General features: G+C 38.5%; 1 pseudogene; it reads left to right on the forward strand.

Annotated features, from left to right (window-relative positions):
• Positions 1-301: 301 nt before the first annotated feature.
• Positions 302-2,718, forward strand: LOC149099480 (uncharacterized; annotated as a pseudogene).
• The last annotated feature ends 13,451 nt before the right edge of the window (positions 2,719-16,169 follow it).

Consider the following 16,169-nt stretch of genomic DNA (forward strand, 5'->3'; position numbering starts at 1 on the left):
AAATATGATGTTCCTGAAGAAGCACTTTGACACCATCTTTAAACCGAGAAATTTCTGGTTCTAGTGGACTTTGGAAAGTGATTTATTTGAGTTTATTGTCGCCCAATATCTCTAGAACGAAAAAAGATATTCCAAACAGGGAAAGGCCATTCTTCCTTACTTTGAAAAGCCTTTCAAATAAGCAGCAATTATTTTTTACTTCATAGGCACCTTAAGAGGGTGAATTTTTGTTTAAAAAATATGTAAAAATTGTTGCATTTTATCGTAGTCCATTGAACATTGCACTCAATTTTGAGCTTGTATGGGAAGCAAGAAGAAACCTTTGTTGAGTTCTCCTAAATGTTCTGCAAGAAGCCGATTTCCACTCGGTGAGTTGTCAAGGGAAAAATGTAACCTCCATGATCAATATTTATCAAAAAGTAAGAAGCTGTCGGCTCTAAAAAAGAGAAATAAGCATCTTCGAGAAAAGAGTGAGAAAGTGCAAGAATGCATTAATCAGCTCGAGATAACACCAGTTCAACCATGTTCAAGTGCATTTGTAATTTCAAAAAACACCTCCACTGTACGCAAGAAGAATCCCTCTGAACTTTCTAATGATGGTAAACTGAACTTACCTCGACAAAGTGCCCAGCGGAGGCAATTGGAAACCTTAATTGCTGCAACAGAGATCAATGGAGGCAGTATAGAGGACAGGGTTCCTGCTCTAGAGGGTATGGTCTCCACTGTCCTTAAGTATAGCAAAGTAAGTGATGTGGCCAAGTATCTCTCATCTAAAAAAATGAAAAAAGCCACTCTGATGGAAATAAAGAAGGAGGCACAAGAATACGAGAAAGCAAAGAAAATTTTATTTGGTCATTATCATTGCTCTATGCTGGAGGGGTCATTGGAAAGGTAAAATATATGCAAGGGAGGTCTGCACTTGTCATGAGGCACACAGGGAAGAGCACTAAAACAGGTACTCCATCAAAACAGAGAATAACATTTGGTTTTGGAATACCAATTCCAAGACCTCTTTCTTACAAACACCTAATGCAAAATATTTCACAAATTGACATTGGGGAACTAATTTCTGTTAGAGACACCTTGTGTGCCACTTTACCCCAAGAACAGAGAGTTGCTGGTGTGTACAGAGATCTAGAAACAATGCTCCTCACTGTAAGCAAATTTTATTATTTTTATTTTTATTTTATTTTTTTATTTTTAAACAGATCCCATAAGAAAAGAGAGTGAAAAGCTGATTTGGTTTGGTGAGAAGGGAGCTTTCAAAGTAGCGGTGGGTGGAGGTGGTGCCCCATTTGGAAAATGGGATGAATCTGTATCTTGGCTGGTGAGTTTCCTTAATGTGGGGGGCAAGAGTTGCCAGCCCAAATGAAAATTTCCCTGCTGTTAGACCTTTCACGAAGCAGCTAGCCTCTCAAATTAAAGAAATCAAGAAGAAAGCCTATACTATATCAGGGGTGCAAATAACTTTTTCCTTTGAACTGGTTCCCTCTGACATGAAATTTCTTTGTTTCCTTAGTGGAGACCTTAGCAATTCTGCCAGTTATTTTTCAAGTTTTGCCAATGTATCAAAGGCAGATTGCACCACATTAAATGGCAAATTTGGAAACATGCCAAATTGCAAGTGGAAACCTTGGCCATACCAACAAAGACTGGACATGGCTAAGCAGGTGTCAAAGTTCAAGGATAAGATTTCTCCCAACCTTGCAAAGTCCACCCAGAGAAGTAAAGTTACTCAGTTCATTGCAAGCAAGAAGTCAAGACAAGAATTTGAGCCTCTCATCGGTACTCTTTGTGATAAAGAGGTTGTTGAGCCTCTCCATTTGAAAAATAATGGAGTGCAACATTTGCAGTCAATGCTTTTAGCCTTGGCAATTTCATTGAGTAACATCCAGGCAAAATCAGCAGTTTGTCAGATCTACCATCATAAAGTGCAATTTTCAGATACTTGAAAGCATTAGAGTCTGATGTCAAAGCTGGACGCCTAAAGAAACAAATGGGGAAATGCATCCTAGAAGACAGGCCAAAAGATAAGGACTTTTCCTACAGACTAACTGGAAAAGACTCTAAACTTGTCTTGCATGGTTTCATGTTTCTGGTAGATGCAATCAAGGGGGATTCAGAAAACCCTGAATTGATTAGGAAGCTGATCTGCACTGTATTCATAGCAATCAAGTTGAGAGATTGTATTTCAAGGTTCTCTATGTATCATATCACTCCTACAGTTGTCCAAGAGCTGCAACAAATGAGCCATGTTACTTCACAGCAGTTGTCCTTTTCTCTGACAAAGTTTCATGCACTGGAGTCTGGAGTATTGGTCAACTTGTTCCAGTTCATACTCAGTGGATGTTTGATAAATATGGAACTGGCCTTGGTATAAACACAATGCAGGGAAGGGAGGCAAAGCACATGCAGATTGCTAGTAATGCAAAAAACAGTCTTTTCAAGGACCGCTGGCACCAAGTGTTCCGACATGACTACATCAGTAAACTTTGGCTGCCTATTCATCAGCCCTCCCTCTTGACCTATCACCAGACAAAGGACAGCCTTATTCCCCGTCATGTGATCACAGATCCAGAGCATCACTGTTATTGTGGTTTTCATAAGGCTCAATGCAATGAAAAATGCTACTACTGCAGTCATCCATTCATGGCTGATGTAACAAGGTCAGTAAAGGAGGGAAAGCCCACCCAAGAGTGCCTTAAGCATATGTCATGAGTTAATCCTCCAAACATTGAGTGTATTTTGAGAAGCATTCTAAGCTTAATTGTGTTTTGACTCACAATGAACCCCAGCTCTTTAAAGATTAATAAAACAACTGTTTTCTTTTTCATGCCTTGTAAGATTTTCATGAACAAGGAGTTGAGGAAAATGTAAGTTTATATTTAACTGTAACTGATTATATTGAACCCAAAGTTTTCTCTGTTTACATACTGCTCATAACCGTAGAGTTCAGTTTCATTGCTTACAATAGTAGTTCTACCTCATTTAAGTCAATCACCTGGAGGCAAAACATTTAGAAGTTAATATAAAAGCTCAATGTATATATGATCTGTATAATACATGGCTGAAATAACAAAGTCAGTAAAGGGGGGAATGCTCTTACCAAGGAGGGCCTAAAGTATGAAATTGCCATGAGTTAATCCTCAGAACATTGTGTGCATTTTCAGAAGCCTTCTAAGTCTGCCCTTGGCTAAAGTTATACCTCTGCTGCTTGAGAATTAACATAACTGATGTTTTCGTCTTTTGTGTTTATATTTGAGTTGAGGAAAATATAGCTTTAATTATCAACTGTAACTTTATGTCATAATATATCAGAAGTTTTCTCTGTCTACATATTGCTCGTAACCATTATAAGTTTATCAGTTTCAGTGCTTATAGTAGTGGTTTGCCTTATTTAAGCTTATGATCATGTGGAGGCATTAAAACATCCAGATTGAATACTACTATTTGATATTGTTTTACTATTTCCTTGTTTTACAGGTGTCTTTTCTCTGTGTAGCTCAGACCATTTAACGCAACAGTTAAGCAATTTCAATTGCCAAAATAAACTGGTGAATTTCTGTATTTAGTGTTGGCTGATACCAAACGAATTCCAATAGCCACATTAAAATTTTGCTTGCCACCACTCTGCTTTTGCATTGTAGATCATCACTCCTTTTTTTTCTTGGCTGACAATGAGTTTGGCTTGTCCCTTTCCTTTGCCAAGATGATAGATAAATCCACCAGAGTCGATAAATTTGTCAAACAAATGACATAGTCTTCTCAGGCTGGAAAAGTAATTGTTACAGAACCTGGCTTCTCTTCTACTTCTAAACCATACCTTGTTAGACCAAGAATGTCCTTATGTAAAATGTTAAAAACCTGTTGTGCCACAGGGAGATCAAAAACGACCATCCACAGGTGCACTTTACTCATCCTTGGCGATAGCTGGCAATCAATGCCACATTTCGCCCAAATCATACAATGCTGTAGCATTGGATACAGTTCACCAAGTTTATATTTAGGTCGCTCTCAAATTGCTCCAAAGTTTCCTTTCACAGCTAATTCAGCAATCTTGTTTAGCCGGTTGAATGTGACATCTAGATCCCTTGATTTACGCCCATTCGAAATTCTTCGCTCAAATGCTGAGTTGCTATGCTTAAGGGCTTCTTTTAATGAAAATATTAGTTCCTCCTCGGTGGGTTCAGAGCTATCCGCCATCTTGGATTTAGTAAAACTTCACCCCAGGTCACGCGCCGCCAAATTGAAAGTTGGCCCAATTTCGAGTAATAATTTCCAAGCCTGGTACGTTTTATTTAAATAATTATCAAAACAAGACTTCTTTACAGGCTGAAATAGTTTTAACAACTTATATAAAACAAGATTGATTATCTTGCTATTGATTAGCTCAAAGTAAATGAGGCAAAAGTTAAGGAGTACATCGAGGTGCTCTTTGCATACTAACAAAAGCTTGACCAGGTGAGTAGAGTAAAAGCAGGCTTTTTAGGTTTCTTAAACAACATGTGACCTTTCACAGGAAGTCGTACAGTAACGACTAACCTTTAAGTGCTTCAAAACATTTCTCTACCATTCTTTCGCCATTAAAAGGGTTTACAAAATCATTAGAAGCTTGAAACAACTGTTAGCTGTTCAAAGCATCAAAGAAACCATTTGAAACATTTTTATACGCTGCTAAAAGCATTGGTAAAAGTCGTTTGAATTGTCTTTGCATGGAGTTCAATGCCTTTGGAAAGTCTTTAACCTAAATTTTTATTAAAGCAATTGGTTTAAACTATGTGGTGATATGCATTTTGAATCATAGGTAGACTTGATGGGTCTCCTGTAGTCATGAAGCCACACAAGGCTTCCCTAATCCTCGTATTGAACATAAAATCTGGCCGCGCAGTGCGAGATCTTGCAGTTTGACGAGATTGCCGTGGGAAGACGCTTTTCATTCTATTCTTCGTGGTCACTGCCACCAACCTACTGTTCTTTGCTTGTGTGTCAGTAGGCCCTGTTTTCTTCAGTTATGGCTGAACCTGTTTTGCCACCTCTCCTGTGGCCCTGAACCAGCAGACAACCCGGTCGCTGCAGAACCAGCTGTTCCACCTACTGAAGCCGCCGAACCAGTGGTAGAAAATGAGGTAATTGCTTCACTTATTCCTTGTGTTTTGCATCCTGTGCTTCGCATTCTTTGCCAGCGTTTTCCCCGATTGGTTGCATTGTCTTTATTTGTTTGCGTTGGTTTCGTTCCTCTATGTTTCATTGCCCAGTTTAGGCTAATTTGCCAGGATGGCGTTCGTTTGCATCTTGGTCATTTGCCGTTTCATGTGGGCTTTGCTTTTGCTCTTTTGTTTTATTTTCTACCTTGTTATATTTTCTTCGTGTAGTTTTATGTTGTGTTTTAATTTTGGTCTACGGGGAGTTTTTCTCCTTTGTTATCACGGCACTCCATTTAGGTTTGTTTTCTCATTATGCACATATTGTTTTTTCCTTGTTTGTTTTCCCTCCACAGTTGTTTGCACGTCCTTTTGGGCCTGTGTATGTTCTCAGTGCTTTTTTGCTGTCTCCACCCATTTCATTAGCACATTGTCCTAGTTATATTGTTCTCGGTGTCGCTATGCCCCTTTGTTCTGCATGGCAATTTATGTTATTGTCTGTTTGTTACACTTTGTTTTGTTTTATCGGAAAGTCCCTTCTGGGTAAAGGACGATTATTTAGGTATGTTGTGGAGCCAGGGAGATGATATTAAGAGTAAAAAAACAAGGACAGAGAGGGAGGAAAGAGAAAAGAGTGGAAGTGCTTTTAGGCGTGTATATGTTCTCTGCGCTTTTTGGACGGCGCAAAAAAAGAAAAAAGAAAAAGGAAAGAAAAAAAGGTAAAAGATGGAAGGAAAGAGAGAAGCACAAGCGCTTTTAGGACGTGCGCTTTTAAATGGCCAAAAAAAAGAGGTAGAGAAAGAAAAAAAGAAGACAGGAGAAGTGGAAATGCCTTTAAAGCTTTTATGGATGGCATTAAGGGAAAAGAGAAAGAAATGAAAAGTAAGGAAAAGGGAGAGAAGCGCCTTTGAGCGCTAAAACGAAAAAAAATAATAAAACAAAGAAGGAGGAAAGAAAGGAATGAGGGGAGCGAAGAATATGATAAGAAGCCAGGAAGACGGAGAGGAAATAAAGGGAAAGCAAAGAAATTGAAGAAAGGGTAAATTGATGACAAGTAGAAATTGGTGAAGTGGAAAGTGATAAAGATCAGAATGGAATAGAATGGGAAATGGATGAGGGGCTTTGACAGGGCAATAAGGATTTTAAAGGAATTGAGAGTGTTCAAGGGAGGATAGAGTGGGGCGAAAAATCATGTTGAGGAGGAAAGTGTAAATCTCGGGAGTTGTAACGTTGAAGGTTAGCAAAAGATAGGCGCAGGGTTTGAAGTGGGAACACAGGAGGCGTTTCTATAAGGAATGGGGGGTTGATTGTGGCGAGTTTTGACCCATTCTTTTCCCGGGTTATTTTAGGTTTGGCTATGTTCTTGTTCTGTTGTGGTCAGCTGCACGGCAGATGTGATTTTCATTCCCTGTGTTCCTTCTTGTTTCTCAGCCAGTCAATCGTGTTCAATCTCTTGAGAAGAAGTTGAAAGCCTCGCAAGACGAGAAAGCACGCAGCAGCATGGAGGATGCGTTGATAACCCTCCGCAGGCACCTAAACCACCCAAGGATTCGGAATTTCCACATTGATGCTCACATGGATAGCACAGCTCTGTTGGGGTCATGGCAGAGCAAGGGTGGAAGTAACTCCAAGATAAATGACGTGATTAAGGCTATTTTGCAATGCAGCAAAGAGTTCAACTTTTTGATCGACATTCAATACGTTCCTTCGGCTGGGAACCCAGCCACCGCTTCCCTGCATCGACATTCAGACCTCGATTGTAACCTTTCTGAGGAAACATGGTCCCGTGCCCAGAGAATGTTTGGACCTCATACCTTTGATCTTATGTCGCTCGACAGTAACTGCTGCTGTGATCAGCTTGGTAATTGTCTACCACATTTCACGCCATGCCACACCCCTGAGTCATCCAGCATCAACGTGTTTGTGCAACAGTTGTCTATCAGGGAAAGCCTTTGTTTTCCCCCCTTTGTGCTTATTGGTCTGCTCCTCCATTTCTTTATTGACCAGCATTATCAGCACCTCTTCACGATAATCGTGCTGGATATCCAGCCCCGTCGGTGCTGGTGGGCATTATTGCAAGCCACAAGCATTGATCGATTTCTCCTGGGGTGACAGGGCGATGATTTGGTTCTTTGGTTTTTTTCCTTCTGCTACGATTTTAGGCTGGTTCCCTAGACCACTACAATGGGACCTTTGGGCTTTTCGTTGCGTCTGTTAAATAATGGCATCACCAATTTTGTTAAGACGACCATATTACCTACATACAGTTCTTTTCTTCAGGACGACGGCTACGGTTAATTTCTGCAGACCGGTGCCATTATTTACTTTTGGAGTCTCGCAAGTCTTGAGAATTGATCTACTTTAACGCAACCCTTCACCTCAAAACTGGATCTGGAGTGTACACAAGTATTCAAGGAAGCTATTTGCCACTACTCAGAAGGTCAACAAACGAACCTGAACGGAAGATGTATTTTCACCGGGTGCTAGGGTTATGCAAATGAGCTTTGACACAAGTGATAGCTATGTACACACACTGACTGTGGCAGATTTTAGTCTGTTCTCGCGTGCAATCCAAGGAGATACCCACCGGTTTGAACTTATAGAACGGTTTATTAAGGTATGAAATTTACTGTGATGTGCTTTTTAGGCTTCATTTAGACCCAACTTTTGAGATTTTCCCCGTCAAATTTGGCTAAATTTTAGTAGGTGATCAAAGGCCTCGGAGTAGGCTGTCTTCCAGCCTCGCTGGCAAGCTTAGAATTTTTTGAAAAGTTTCCATATTTCGTCAGTCAAAGTAATGAATGTACCTTAAAATTCATATGAAAACGAAATTCCGTGAGCTGCAGTTTAGGCGACGTAGCACGCTTCACAAAATCGGTGAATTTCATCTTTCTGATCACGGTCGGCAACCTCAGTTCAGCCAAAATTCAATTTTGGTTCGTAGCAAAGCAAACATAAGGAATTGGGAAATAATAAATTGCTTTTATATATGTGTCAAACCCTTTTCACGGACAAAAAATGAAGGAAAATTATATTTGGTCCCGAAGTCGAGTGGACCGCTTTTAGCGGGACTGCCACTTAAATACAAAAAATTACCTCATGTGAAAATTTTGTCTTGAGGTATCTTTGAATAATTGTTATCTTCTTTAGAGTGCCACGAAGTTCATGTTGCTGACAATCAGCTCCCACTTACTGAACAAGATCCTTTAGACTCGCAGAATTGGCATATCCATAATCTTCACACAAATTGGAAAGACCAGCAATCATGGTATTGCGGCAGAAGTTCTTTGGGATGTGCCCATAGATATAACACTGTTTCACACCTCCTGGGAACTCCAAAAGGTACTGTTGGATTAACTCTTTTATTGAGCTTTGCCAGTAGCACACTGGGGCACTCTGGCATGATGAAGGTGGTGACAAGTCATCATGCAAAAGGAACTCTGCCAATTGGTCTAAGGTGTCCTTCAAAACACACGAGTGATTTAGCAATGACAACGGAGATGGAAGTGTAACCTGGCCTTCGCCGAAGGCGGACGTGTTCTTGCTAGCTCCTTTAGAAGAAATTCAAAACTTGTAAAATAATGTAGTCAATGAAGGCTGCTTGGCTTTCATTCGCTTAAGTAGCATGGGAAAAGAAGACGCCCGAGCCGATAGTTGTAAACGGTTAAGGGAGAGCGGCTCACAGACTGACGGGGAAGATGCGTTCGACGAAGCCGACGGCCATTGTTGTGGGGCTTTTACAAACTAGATGAAGTCAGTGGAAAGCTCGACAAAGTGCTAACAAGACTCGGCGAGTTAGAGGCTATGCAAGGTAGAGTGGCAGAATTGGAAAAAAAATAAAAGTTTACAAGAAAGCCTGAACACCGCTGAAGCCGACATCGACGACCTAAATTCATCTTCAACCACCACGTGTGCAACACTGGAAACCCACGCAAAGAATCTGGAAGACCTCAGTGCTAAAATAAAACATCTTGAGTGCCGCAACATCAAGTTAGAAGCATACACAAGGCGTGAAAATCTAAAAGTGTTTAATGTTCCAGAAGGAAGAGGTGAGTCTACTTCTGCTGAAGATCAATTGAAAATAGTGATGCACGATAAACTTAAGATCCCAGAGGAAGATATCGAACAGATTTGTTTCGAACGCGTTCACCGCATCCCTACTAAGAAGAATACCAATCAAGGACAGAACTCTAAACCAAAGCCTATTATAGCTAAATTTAGCTTCTTTCAAGACAAGGAGTATGTTTGGTCTTTTGTTAAAAACTTGAAAAACACAAACATTTCAATCGCAAATGATTTCCCCCGGGAAATTGATGAAATACAGAGAATGTTATATCCCATCTTGAAAAAGGCCAAACAGAGAAAGCAAACAGCCTATTTCAAAGTTGACAAGCTAATTATAAACGGGCAAATCTACAGAGGTGAAGAAACAACCAATCTCCCATACTACGGTCTCATTATGGATACAGGAAACAGCGGAAACCAAAGCCAAAGCGGTCGCAGCGCAACAGCACATCAATAAGTTTAGTTTAAGGTCTATGTGTGTAATAAGTGCTAAATTATTTAACCCTCCTTGTTTAACTAAAAATATGATTGCTCCGGAAACTTCTCACTTTATATGTTACTGTATGTTTTTCTGTAGATTAATAATTTGTTTTAGGGCGATATTATCGGTTTATGTGCACTATATTTTCTTGCACTCTGCTATACCATCGATATCAATTTCGTATTATGACTTCTTCTATAATACCACTTCCCCAATTCAGCTCTAATGACCGATCACTCTCTTAATCTACTTTCTCTCAATGCGAAGGGGCTAAGCAATTTCAGAAAAAGGCGAACAATTTTCATGTTCTGTTGAAAACGAAACTCTGATATAATATTCCTCCAAGAAACTCATTCGACATTGTCAACACAGTTAAAATGAAAAAACGAATGGGGTGCAGAACTTATTTGCTCCCAAATAAGCTCAAACTCAAGCTCAAACTCAAACTCAAACTCGAGCTCAAACTCTCGAGGTGTTGCAATCTTAATCAAAAAAGGTCTTGATTGCGTTATTCACTCTCAAATTGTAGATACATCGGGGAGGTACATCGTTGTTAAAGCCGCTATCAAAGATAAAATGTATGTTCTTGTAAACATTTATGCACCAAACAAAGACGAAGACATCATTAAATTCCTCAAAAATGTGTTAACTAAGCTGCAAACCGAAAATTTAGATTCAGAAGAAAATATTATGATTGGAGGTGATTTCAATTGTCCTCTGAATCCTACACTGGACAAAAAAGGGGGCATAATGACGCCTAGGAAATTTGTGATAAATTGCATCAATGATGTCTAAAGTCAACTAGATCTTGTAGATATATGGAGAGTTAAAAACCCGCAAACTAAAAGTTTTACCTGGAGTCAATGATCTCCGCCGATATTCTGTTGCCTTGATTATTGGTTGATTTCTAACAATTTACATGACTGGGTCAAAGCCACAAATATAATCCCCGCCATCAGAACTGACCATTCTGCTATCTATTTAGAATTTGGGAACGTGGACAAAGAGGCTAAGGTCCTGGGTTCTGGAAGATGAACACCTCCATATTGGAGGATGATGAGTACATTGATGACCTTACAAAAATGGTACCAATTTGGATCGCGGAAGGCCGAAAAGAACTTTCCGACCTCTGTAATATTTGGGACTGGATAAAATATAACATAAGAGCTCATGCTATAACATACTCCAAAAAGAAGGCAAAGGAGAGAAACAAAAGAGGATCAAAACTTGAAAAAGAATATACTGAAGCGAAACAGCGGCTAAGGATAAGCTCGAATCATTTTATGATGAAAAAGTCAACGGAATAATAATCCGTGCCCGAGCACATTGGCATGAACACGGCAAGAAAAGTACCAAATATTTCCTAAACTTAGAAAAAAGAAATCATGTAAAAAAGCATATAAGGAAACTAGTCATCAGCGGCGTCGTAAAGACAGATCCTTTTGGCATTCTTCAAGAACAAAAACAATTTTATCGAGAGCTATACAAAAGTTCAAATAGTGATGCGGAAAACCGTCAGAACATTGTAAAGTTTCTCAGAGAATTTGAATATTCCTCAATTAACCGAAGAACAAATGTGAACCTGCGAAGGCAAAATTTCAGTTGAGGAATGTTACAATATCCTCGAAAGTTTTCAAACCAACAAAACTCCCGGGAATGACGGAATTCCTATAGAATTCTACAAATTGTTCTGGCCTTTAATAAGCAATCCTTTTCTTAAATGCGTGAACGAAAGCTTTGAAAAAGGTGAAATGTCTTGTTCTCAAAAACAAGTGGTAATTACTCTAATAGAAAAAAAAGGAAAAGATCGTTCTTATATTGAGAACTGGCGTCCAATCTCTCTCGTAAACGTTGACACAAAAGTTATGTCTAAGGTGATTGCCACAAGAATTAAAAATGTTCTTCCAAACATTATACACCATAACCAAACTGGATACGTGAAAGACCGATATATCGGCGAAACAATTAGATCAGTTTTTGATATTATGGATTTCACTGCAAAAGAAAGTATTCCGGGACTATTGATATTTATTTATTTTGAAAAGGCATTTGATAGCGTAGAATGGGATTTTCTTCTCTATTGTTTGAAATCCTTCAATTTTGGCCCTAATTTCATCCATTGGGTTAAAACGTTCTACAGAAACATACAAAGCTGTGTGATAAACAACGGACTTTCATCTGAATACTTTAAGCTTGAACGTGGGGTACGACAGGGGGACCCGCTCTCTCCTTACCTCTTTGTAGTTACTATAGAAACATTAGCAATTGCGATTCGACAAAATAAAGATATAAAAGGTATCTCTATTGGGAGTGAGGAGACAAAAATTCTTCAATATGCAGATGATACGACAGCAATACTTGCCGACCCAAGCTCTGCTACTGCTCTTTTTAGGCTATTAGATGATTTCAAGATTGTCTCTGGCTTACAGATTAATTGTTTCAAAATGGAAGCTATGTGGATAGGTTCTTCAAGGAACTGCAAAGCACAGCCTTTTGGGATTAAATGGCCTAACGAACCGATAAAGGCTCTAGGAATTTATTACACGTATGATCAAAAATTGCTTATTGAAAAGAATTTCATAGAAAGATTAGACAGTATTAAAAACCTGACTAGAATTTGGTCCTCAAGAGGTCTTTCTATTTATGGCAAAATTACACTTATCAAATCTCTATTAATCCCGAAATTTGTTTATGTGTCATCTTTAATACCTACCCCACAAGAATTTGTAAGTCAGTTAAACCAGTTATTATTTCAATTCTTATGGAATGGTCCTGATAAAGTCACACGTAGATCGGCAATAAATGAACACTCCAACGGAGGATTAAAGATGATTGATTTTGATAGCATGATAATATCGCTTCGATTGGCATGGCTAAAACGAATAGTTAGCTCAAATGATGGCACCTGGAAAAGGTATCTGACATATCACCTAGAACGCTTTGGCAGCCTTTTCTTGTTTCATTGCAACTATGATGTTAGCATCCTTCCACTGAATATTTCTCTATTCTATCTAGAACTACTGCAGTGGTGGTCAGAATTTAGAGATATGTTCTGTGCAGAAAAAAACTGGCATTATATTCTTTGGAATAACAAACAAATACTCATTAATAATAGTTTAACAGTTTATTATAAAAGCTATTTCAAAGCTGGTGTAGTTCATATCAGTGATCTATCCTTTGATTTAAATAACAAAGATTCCTTTTCCCTAGTTTCTAACAGGATTTCAAAAACTAATTTTTTAGTTTGGGCTGGTCTTCGACACTCCATTCCTTCCATTTTAAAAAATAGTACTCATAAATCAACAACAGGTGAACTTTCTCTAAAAATTGACGAAAATATATTTGATGTGACAAAGAAGAAATCTAAAGACTATTATACTTTACTTGTAAGCAGAAAGGCTCTTCTTCCAACTATTGTAAACAAGCTGCAAAATGAATTTCATTTTACACTCGAGGAAGTTAAACATTTTTACGATGCCGCATAGTGTTGCCCTTGAAGCATATGTTAAGGCATGTCAATACAAAATTCTTAACTCCATTCTTTACACTAATGCTAAACTTTACAAAATTGGCTTTAAAATGAATGACTCGTGCTCATTTTGTTCATCTGAACCAGAAACGCTATATCACTTCCTGTATCTCTGTCCTTACTCGATAGATTTCTGGCGTGACTTCGAAGTATTCTAGCACCAACTCTTAAAGGAAAACATTCGACTTTCGTTGCAAGATGTTTTAGTTGGAATGATACCACAAAACTCCCCTTTTGCTAAGCTGCTAAACTATCTAATTATAATTGGGAAATTGTACTTATGGGATTGTAGAAGAAGTCAAATTCTTCCAAATATATATGGATTTAAAAAGAAAATTGCTGTAAAATATGAAACGGAAAAATATATAAGTCTGCATAGTAAAAAACAAAGGATTTCTTTGAAGCTAAATGGATAGTGTCGCCTCTTGTAAAAGCTTAATTATTTAAAGGTGTTAATATGCATTCACTTTCTGTATGTTGACCTATGTAACACTAATTAATATGTTATTTACATTATATTTTGTAAATATTTAGTTATAGTTTGTTGGAATTTTTTTTTTGGTTACCGTCTATTGTTAGTGATATTGGTGTTTTTAGTGTTGTAATAACATTAGTTGTAGTAGTATTATTAGTACTAATTAGTTGTATTATATTATTAGTATTAGTAATATTAGCTGTTATTGTAATTATGTAGTTAAGTAACTAATTTGCTGTATTAATATCAATTTGTTTCAATAAAGATTTAAAAAAAAAACAAAAAAAAAATGACAACGGGGACTTCTTGACAACGGTGCGTGCAGCAAAACATGCCTGTAAGAAACTGGGTCAAGGACACCATCACATCGTGTTTCAAGACTGATTTAGCAAGTAAGCCGATGCTACGAAATATTCGTTTGCCAACATTTGTGCATTATTTTCATTGTACGATGTTGGTTTCCTAGACAGCTTAACTTAAGGACAATGTAATTAGTTTCTCTGTATACAAGAAAACAAGTGGGAAGAAGGATGATACCGCGGTTTTTCCATGGATCATGGAGACAAATACCTAAGGTATTTCTTACAAACAGTATAGAAAACATGAAAGTTCTTTTCGTTCCACCTGAAGTGGTAATTTATTTCAATTTAGTCTAAGTCAGTAGAATGAGATTTCTGTTTTGAATGCCAATTAAAATAATAAGCTTTTGTGAGATTTGTGCAGAGATTTGGGAAGCTCTCCTCATGCTTGTGTGCCGCTCTCGTCATCTAGCTATCGCTGTACGCTATGTCTTGAGTTTCATCTCGGATTATATTTATTTATGGCTGGCAGTGGCTTAAGAGCAGTCCGCGATGCTTTGGTAACGGTTAATGTGTATGATTTAATAGACAATGATGAGTTTGTCCTTCTTTATGATGCTTATTCCTCGAAAGCTATTTTTCCATACTGGAAATTCCCCAAATTTGATGCAGAAACATGGAGCGATGTCATGTCACACCAAATTAAGATTCGCAAAACGAATGGAATGTCTTGGTATCCTCGAAAACATAATCTGAACAGCAAACAGTTTGTGGTGGGAAGGAGGCACTTTGTGTGTTGCTGAAAAGATTGTCCTATCCTTGCCACTATACAGACATGGTGCCTCATTTCGGGAGAAATCCAACCGAGCTCTGTCCCATTTGTAATAGAATTATAAATTTTATTTATGATCGTCACCATCGTGCCCTGCTCAGTAATTGTTTTGGCTTCATTGATGGTACTGTGCATGGAATCGCATGACCACAGGAAAACCAGAGTCATGTACAATGGGCATAAATGGTTGCATTTGATCAAATTTCAAAGTGTGCTTATACCAAAGAGCTTAATAGCCAACCTGCATGGCCCATTTGAGGGAAAATGGCATGACAGTGCGATGCTGCAGGAAACTGGGGTACTTTGTGACTTGCCCAGAATAGCTTTTTACAATGGTGATCCTCTTTGTCTTTATGGGGATCATGCGTATCAACTGGGAGTTCACCTCCAAGCCCCATTTAGAAACATGCATTTCACCCTGCAAATGGGCCTGTACAATCATGCAATGAGTGAAGTTTGAGTAGCAGTTGAGTGGTTGTTTGGTGACATAACTAATTATTTTAAGTTCATTGATTTCAAGAGCCAGCTGAGAAATTAATATGAGTGCAGTGGGAAAATTCTATATTGTCTGTGACTCTTCTGGAGAATGCTCACACCTGTCTTTATGGCAATATTGTTTCAGATAAGTCTGACATTCAGCAACCTTCTTTACACGAGTAAAGAAGGTGGGTTGTCATGCAAGCATGGCATGTATTTCTTAGCTCTGTTAATTTTACTTTTATAGTCAATTTTCTTCGTGATTTTAAGAAAATTGGAGCCTTGATTGAGGTCAATATTGATGATACAGATATCTCGACCAGCCATAGGATTCCTTTATCTAACAATGGAGAATCAGGGTCTACTCCAATTCGACATCCCGCCAAAGTGGTCAAATTTACCAATCGAAGGATTCGGGACCGTTTCTACAAAGCTAGACCAAAGTTGAAAAGCTATAATATTAGCGACATTGGCCTGGGGTGCTATGGTGAGAACAACATCTTTATCCAAGAAAGCCTAACAGAAGCGAAAAGAAAGCTGTTGAACTGCCTCAAGTTTTGCAAGGAACAGAACTACAAGTTTATCTGGACATATTCTAGAGTGATATATTTGAGGCGTAATGAGCACACACTAGCGTCACGTATTACATCAGTTGGGGATTTGGAAAAACTGCAACCACGACGACCAACATCTGAATCAACCAGTTCAACAACTACTGAAATATCTGCCTCGCCAAACTAAGTGCAGGAAAGTTAAGACTAGATACTGGTAGATACCGATTTGCTATCTGTAATAAGTTAATTAGGAGTAACAGGAGGAAATTGATATGTAGTCTGTGTAATCTTTGTTATCACTTTAATTGCACATCCC

This window comes from Orbicella faveolata, unplaced genomic scaffold (genome assembly GCF_042242905.1).
Source record: "Orbicella faveolata isolate gen_17 unplaced genomic scaffold, um_ofav_v1 contig_46, whole genome shotgun sequence".
Classification (NCBI taxonomy): domain Eukaryota; kingdom Metazoa; phylum Cnidaria; class Anthozoa; order Scleractinia; family Merulinidae; genus Orbicella; species Orbicella faveolata.